Below are 7,218 nucleotides of genomic sequence, written 5' to 3'. Positions count from 1 at the left end.
AACCTCGTCTCCCGACAAGTACTCTTTACTCGTACCGTGGTATGTGGTCTCTTATGAACTTATTCATATGCTTGCAAGACATTAGACGACATTCCACCGAGAGGGCCCAGAGTATATCTATCCGTCATCGGGATGGACAAATCCCACCGTTGATCCATATGCCTCAACTCATACTTTCCGGATACTTAATCCCACCTTTATAACCACCCATTTACGCGAGTGGCGTTTGATGTAATCAAAGTACCTTTCCGGTATAAGTGATTTACATGATCTCATGGTCATAAGGACTAGGTAACTATGTATCGAAAGCTTATAGCAAATAACTTAATGACGAGATCTTATGCTACGCTTAATTGGGTGTGTCCATTACATCATTCATATAATGATATAACCTTGTTATTAATAACATCCAATGTTCATGATTATGAAACTAATCATCCATTAATCAACAAGCTAGTTTAAGAGGCATACTAGGGACTTCTTTGTTGTCTACATATCACACATGTACTAATGTTTCGGTTAATACAATTATAGCATGATATATAAACATTTATCATAAACATAAAGATATAAATAATAACCACTTTATTATTGCCTCTAGGGCATATCTCCTTCAGATCTTGCCGATTCAGTCCGCTGGAGAGTCTAATACTAGGTGTTGTTGCTCTTGCAGGCTTGGTACATACGTCTTGTCATCCCTGCTGTCTGCGCTACTCAACTGAATGTCGGCGTGGACGCTGGCGCATTCCAGGGGGTGCATTTGAGCAGCGACAGTCATCTTGGCGATTCAGTACGCTGGTGATCTAATACTAGGTGTTTACCATGACTCCATGAGGATTTCACGTATGTTTAGCCCAAACTTTGTTTTTGAGATAATAGTTAACCCTTCAGTTTCGTTAGGCGTTGCCTGCTTGTCCGGGGCACCCCCAGCGGGGGGCACGAATCAACAATGGAGGAGGCCATGGAAGAGAAGAAGGAGGTGTGGAGATGTTGTGGCAAGCAGATGCAGTCAGCCATTGAGCGCCGACGGTAGGCTTGAAGAAATAATCTGCATATTAGGTCTTCAACATTTGTCTACATCCACTGTTCAAAAATTCTACAAGGTTCGTGATGCTTTCTTTCTCACTTGATAGTTGACAGTACTTGCAGCGACGACGAGGCAGCTTATGCCAAGATGCCAATGTGAGGCTTTTCCAATCCCCATATCTATCCAGGTTTGCTTGATGTGATCCACTCACTTCTTCTTTATTGTTTTTATCATAATATCTTCATAGGTTGAACAAACAAAACCAGGGAAAGTTTTCTCATGCTATATCTAAAAAGTAATTCCCTTCTCTTTGAAAATGTGTTCCTATAAGTTGGGTGGATTTTCCTGCTTACTTAGTATATGTCCATTAGCATCATATGTTTACATGTATTAAACTATTTTCTTGGTATCAATTTTATGATTAAAATAAAGAAACATGTTTTATTTTCATATATGCTGCAAGTCCATGTTCTATCCTTTGATATCTTTCATTCTGCGAGTACGTGAAAGTTGTGCTTCTGGCCATGGAAATTCCCCCTTCTTCAATATATACCTGCTACTGTTTAGGCTATGGTATAATTGAAGAGTTTGAATGCAGAATAATTTAAGGATTGATCTTCAAGTTCCTTTGTCACAATTTGGATAGCTGATATAGTGTTAAAGTCAAATTATATATTGAAGAAGCAAACTGCTTTCAAGATTTGATATTATATTTCCAATTTGGCATAGCCTACTAAGGAAGGAAAGTTTCCTTTCTATTATACATGAATTTGAATGGCCTCATGATGACTTTCTCAAGCTAACAGATCTTTCATTTCTGATTTATAATAGCAACTTAATCAACATAAAAGCATGGTCAAATAGACAAATAGTCAGTATCTTGAGGTCATAATTATCCCCTGTCCGCGCATCCACTTCAGGGTCTCTCAGTCTGTCAGATAGTGAGATGTCTATCATTTTTGTAATGTTCTATCTGATGTAGTGTTAAAGTCAAATGATATATTGAAGAAGCAAACTGCTTTCAATATTTGATATTATATTTCCAATTTTGCATATCCTACTAAGGAAGCAAAGTTTCCTTTCTATTATACATGAATTAGAATGGCCTCATGATGACTTTAACAAGCTAACAAATCTTTCATTTATGATTTGTAATAGCAACTTAATCAACATAAAAGCATGGTCAAATAATAAGTATCTTGAAGTCATAATTATCCCCTGTCCACGCATCCACTTCAGGCTCTCTCAGTCCGTCAGATAGTGAGATGTGTGTCATTTTTCTAATGTTCTATGTTATATCTTAATTAAAGAAACCACACTGAGCTAAAAAAATTCACGTGCAGTGGTATATTCATCAATAGTTTTTTTGGGTGATGTGCTTGCTCTATGGAGAAGTCTGCCAGTGAGCAGTTTGTATTTGTTGCTGATGGCGCACAAGAAGTGACTCCTAATGATGACCAGGAGGGCCAATCTGATTTCAGGTAACTTGATATGTGAAGCTAGAATGGTTCTGTTTGTAGCTGCCTCAGTTGTGAGATCTCGGCTAAGCTTTTATCTAATCTACTGTGTCGCAGGTCGATATTCGGTAACTGGCCTCCATGAAAGATTTTTTTAAAATGAAGAAGCAGTTGATCTTTGCGGGTGGTGTGAAAAAGCATGTATCTGGCTTGTGCCTGTGAACTGAGGTGTTTGGAAAAGCATGGTCAAATAGTCAGTATCTTTAGGTCATAATTATCCCCTGTCCACGCATCCACTTAAGTCTCTCAGTCCGTCCGATAGTGAGATGTGTGTCATTTTTTCTAATGATCTATGTTATGTCTTAATTAAAAAACCATACTGAGCTAAAATTTTCACTTGCTGTCGTATATTCATCAATAGTTTTTTTGGGTGCTAATATCAAGTATCAATGCCTAAAGTTACTTTTTAACTCTGCCCAGTTTGTCTCATTTGTACAAGATTGTTCAAAATCCATGGTGATTTTACCTCCAGTTGTATTCCTGAGCATGACTATTTTTCTACCTCCGTGCATTATTATCCGCTAGATTATGTCGAGCTGAGGTAAGCTTTCTTTGTTCTTTTGTTTACTATATTCTGCAAAATAATTGCTATGTGCCAACGATGAATGTTCAGCACTTTCATCCTCTGATTATCTTATCTGACTTTTGCAGAACTTTCTTTCGCTAAGAGGAATTATGTTATGCCTGGGTGAGCTGGTAGTAATTCGTGCATATTTTACCACCACCGTGTAGCTTAGGGGTGTCCCCATGCCTTCACCTGTGGGAACCTGGCTGAAAGTGATGGGGAGGATAATAGGTATATTTGACGGCGTTGCCATCTGTCCTTAAGGCCATGGGAGAATTGAGCAGCAGGTTAAACCACTTTTTTTCAGTTTGCTTGCAATTTCTTATGTTTTATCTTGTCGTCTTGAGTAAATTCAGAGGGGTCATTACTTGTTCACTCAATCTAGCTCTAGCATTGAGTAAATGTTTGAAAGAAGTGATTAATTCAGTACACGGTCATAGCTTCTTGGTGACATTCCAATTGCTGGAATGATACTTTTGTAAGAAAAATGGCACATGCTACAAATAGTAAAATGTAAATGCATAGTTTAAACGGATTAGTAGTAAGATACTAAGATTTTAGTCAGATTCAAGAGTTTCATCAATCGCCAGGTTATGCTGACCAACTTGTAATATTCTTGTTGATTCTTATACGTGCTATTTGGTTCTGGATGCCAGAGAAGCCGCAGACCTCACAAAGGCCATGGAGGCTATGCATGTATGCTGAAAAACTTGAGATCTTCTTATTGATTGGTTATTGTGTTATTTGGTTTTAGGTGCCGCTGAGGTCGCATACCTCACAATGGCCATGGAGGTTATGCACGCACTGTTGATGATGAGGCTGATGTGATAGGGTTGATGATGAGGCTGTCGAGAACAAGCCACACGCAGCCAAGAGGGCCTTTCCTAGAGTTATTGTGACTGCCCGTGTATTTTTCATAGTTGATTGGTGTAGCAGATCTGAAAATTTGAGATTGGTTCTGAAATTTGGGAGACGATGGCTTAGATTTTATGTCGGTCACCCAATTGGGCAGAAGAGAATTTATTAGTGATTGGTGATGAATTGCTGGATTTTCTTGGGGTTACTCCTATTTCTGTATGGGTTTATAGCAGACTAGATGTGCTATTCTGCAATGATTTTGGATAAGGGGCCGTCTTTTCATTTATCTGTCATGTTAGGAGTTCGAAATGATACATGTAGTAGTGAAGCTATATCAGCTGAATTGGTTATCTTTACTGATCGTGTCAGGGGGGCAAATTATCATGTGTATTCATCATTTAAGCAACTGGTATGGTGAATATTAATTTGCTTCCCTTTATATACTGCAACATATTTTTATAGATGTTCTTATATTGACCCTGGACTTCTGTTTTAGGCTAAGGCATACAGAGAAACTCTGGTCATATTCGGATTCTCTTAATCTCTCACATGATATGTACAGATGCTCATATCCATTAATTTAAGCTAATGGGAGAATTTCAGATTCTGAGAAGGGATCAAGAGTTCCTTATTGCTGCGCCCTGGCCCCACTTGCCCCCTTGCCAGAACCATGACTGGGAACCAAGGCCGTCACCCTATCACAAGGCAGGGACCAGGACGCTTTGCAGACAACTGGATGAATGATCACTTCTACTCGGTCTGCAAGCCCCCTCTTTTTATTAGTTTCATGTTTAGTTGTGTATTTATTGATATGTTTATGTAATCTGGCCATATTTGACAATACCCATCAATTGATAAAAGTCTTAAGTTATGCAATCAATTAGCCAAAAAATGAAGTTGTTATGCAATACGTCAAATTCACCTGCGAGTAGCTACAATTTTTTAAAGGGAAGGCCCTTGGCCCAGCTTTATATATAAAGCAACATAGTAGCGATACAAACTCACACCCCATACGAATAGTCTGATGCCTTAGTCATTACAAACCACAAATACCAAGTCTCGGAACAGAAAGAAGACTACACATAGCCAAAGCGTCGAACAGTGGAGGGGTGGTGCGGGTGCAGTCCAGGTGCGGGTCATCCTCCATCATCGTCGCGTAGCCTCCGCTGAAGCCTCCTAACCTCGTCCAGCGCCGCGTCCAGCAGCGGTAAGTCCCTCGGTCTGACCAGAACCCTCCAGCTCTGCATATGAATAGACATTTTGAAGATGGCGTCAGCCGGGTTGCCGATCAGGGATCCCTCTATAGCTAGCTTATTGCGTATGTTCCAAAGGGCCCAGCATTGAGCCGCAAAGGTGTACCAAGCTAACCTACGGAGACGACCCGTAAGGCCATTCACAATGGCCATGAAATCCGCGACCCCTGCCGGGTTCCAGGAGCAGTGCAGGAGTTCCCTAATTCCCGCCCACATGAATTTCGCTAGGTGACAGTTGAAGAAAATGTGATCGCAAGTTTCCCATTCACCACAAAGGGCACAGCTGCCATCAGAGGGCCCCCGCCTCTTGACCAGCTGGTCCCCGGCTGGCAGCCTACCTCTAATGAGCTGCCAGAGAAAGACGCGGATCTTTGGCGGCACTTTGGTGCGCCAAACCTCCTTGAAATGGGCGATAGCCCCGCCCTGGGATAGCTTACAGTACATGGAGTTAGAGGAGTATTCCCCGGAAGGCTCCAACGACCAGCGGACCTCGTCCTCACCTATTAAAGTGGGAGTGAGGTCGAAGATCCGGCACAGGTTCTCCCATTCCACCGTCTCCGCAAGACCGAAGGAGCGTCTGAATCTGATATGCCAGCCGTCATTGTCGCGAACCCCTTCCACTGTGGCAAAGTGATTGTCACAGCACGCGAATAGGCGGGGAAAACTCGGACGCAAGGGCCCCGAGCCCGTCCACCGGTCGAGCCAAAAATAGGTACGCTTCCCATTGCGCACCTTATGCTTGGCTCCCATCTTGAAATACCATTTGATCTTCTGAATGGCATTCCAAAACTGCGATCCCTTAGTGGGCACCGCTGGGGAGAACAAGTCATGGTTGCCTAGGTATTTGGCCCTCAGCGGGTCTGCCCACAACCCCTCGCTGTTTTGGTAGATCTTCCAAATCCATTTGAGCATAAGAGCAATATTCATGAATTTAGTGTTGAGGATTCCCAATCCTCCAAACGCCTTAGGCTTGCACACCGTAGCCCAGTTTACCATGTGGTACTTGCGCTTGGGGCCCACTCCTTCCCAAAAGAAGCGGGAACGATGCCGGTTCATGGTCCCGTGAGTCGCGTCGTGCAGGAGGTAGAGCCCCATTGCAAACAACGGCAAGCTGGAGAGGCAAGAGTTGGTGAGCTCGAGTCTCCCCGCAGAAGCGAGAAAAAGGCCTTGCCAGGGCTCAACCCTGTGACCCACCTTGTCAGTGAGGAAATTCCAGTCCGCCACTGAGAGGGGCTTGTCGCTGACAGGGAGGCCAAGGTATTTGAACGGCAAGCTCCCTAGCTTGCAGTTCAGGGCATCAGCAAACTTCTGACGTTCCTGGTCAGTGACCCCGGTCACGACCACTTCGCTCTTCGCGAAGTTGATCTTCAGTCCTGACATGTTCTCGAAGCAGAGAAGCAGGAGTTTAAGGTTAGCCACTCCAACATCCGAGGGTTCAAGGAGGATCAGGGTATCATCAGCGTACTGAAGATGGGTGACACCACCCGGAATCAGGTGAGGCACAACTCCCTGGAGGTGCCCAGACTCGCTAGCTCTGGCAATAATGGCAGCTAAAGAGTCCACCATGAAGTCAAAGAAAATTGGGGATAGAGGGTCCCCTTGGCGCACTCCCCGTGCATTCCGGAAGTAATCCCCAATGACACCATTGACGTTAACTGCAGTTTGTCCTCCCGAGACCAACTGCAGCAAGCGGTGCACAATCATAGGGGAAAAACCCTTACAGAGGAGCACCTCCCCCAGGAAGCTCCAACTGACACGATCGAAAGCTTTCTCAAAGTCCAGTTTGAGGAGGAGCCCCCTCAGTTTTTTGACTCTGAGTTCATGAGCAATCTCGTGAAGAGCCAGCACTCCCTCGTGCAGACTCCTGCCCTGCTTCCCAAGTGTGTCTAACAGGTTGAAAGAGAAAGAGGTAAATGTGCAAGTGGCGGAAGAAGAAATCGTAGCCATTTAACCATAATGCTCCCCAAGTGACAGCGGCGATGGGGAGCAAGTGGAGTA

The sequence above is a fragment of the Lolium rigidum genome, chromosome 3 (genome assembly GCF_022539505.1).
Source record: "Lolium rigidum isolate FL_2022 chromosome 3, APGP_CSIRO_Lrig_0.1, whole genome shotgun sequence".
Taxonomy (NCBI): domain Eukaryota; kingdom Viridiplantae; phylum Streptophyta; class Magnoliopsida; order Poales; family Poaceae; genus Lolium; species Lolium rigidum.
This window is presented reverse-complemented; position numbering follows the sequence as displayed.